This window comes from Meleagris gallopavo, chromosome 17 (genome assembly GCF_000146605.3).
Source record: "Meleagris gallopavo isolate NT-WF06-2002-E0010 breed Aviagen turkey brand Nicholas breeding stock chromosome 17, Turkey_5.1, whole genome shotgun sequence".
Lineage (NCBI taxonomy): Eukaryota > Metazoa > Chordata > Aves > Galliformes > Phasianidae > Meleagris > Meleagris gallopavo.
The window spans coordinates 7490334-7491484 of record NC_015027.2 but is presented as its reverse complement, the minus strand read 5'-3'; positions in this window follow the sequence as shown (position 1 = coordinate 7491484).

The following is a 1151-nucleotide window of genomic DNA, read 5'->3' as shown; positions in this document are numbered from 1 at the left end:
TTTTCCAGACCAAAACCAAACAAAAAATCACTCCCCCTCCCCAAAGCATAACACAAACCCTTCTAGCCATGGATCCCATCCATCTTTGCCACAGATATTTGTGTTGCAGCCGCAGCTGATTGGTTGGTGATGGAGAGGAGAGAGCATAATGCTGTGAAGACAATGTGTGCCTAAATCCCAGTCTGTTGGGATTCCGGGGCTGGTAATTCATATAACAATGGAAACGTTAATGTTGAGAAGTCATGTTTAACTTCAGAAATTTTACTTCTGATTAGCCAGCTGCTTTGGGATTTCAGGAAGAAATTTGGGCTATCCTTTGAACAGAGTATGTATTTCCCTAGTCAGATGCTTTGTTTCTGCAATTGAAGGTGAAGGGGAGGAGGGGAAGAAGGCTGCCTGAGGGTTTGCTGATGTTTTAAATACACTTCTACTACAAAACACACACTGAGTATTAGAACTGAAAATGAGGGAAAAGATGTATTTTCAGTCCCTGTTTGCAAAACAGACCAGATGACATCCTGGTCTATGCAACTGACTCCCCTTCCAGCTGCCTATGTAAGCACTTCGTATTTTTCATCATTGCATCATCAGCTGTATTGACTGTTTGTGACCAGAAGAAAATGGAGAAGAAGATACAATTAATTCTTTTTATGAAGACTAAGAAAGAGTCTCTGGCTTCTGTTGGAAGCTTGCTTACGTTGTAAATTATCTGAAAGGAGGACTCTATGCCAGATTAGCATAGCTTTTAGAGGAGACTGAATCAAATCATGTCGGGTAACTTGCATGTTGTTTAGAGGAGTATCTGAATGGTCCTGGGCTAAGATTTTGTGTTATTTTTATGATATAATTACTATAACAAGACATCTACAATATTGTCTCATAACTGTAGTATGTGAATATTTACTCTTGATGAGTGTTTTGCAGAAGGGGAGTTCTAGGCCTTCTTACGCTTGTTTGTTTTGAAATGATTATTCTCCTAGTCTGACTGCAAATAAAACTTGTGTAAAATAGCACAATTTGCTTTAAAAGCTTTGTCTAGAATAAGGAGAGAGAAATGACAATCAGGAAAAGTATAGCTGGCTTGCTTACAGCATTGAAATATGTTTACATTTTCTGTTCTATTTATGATGTTGACTTGATTCGCAGATCTG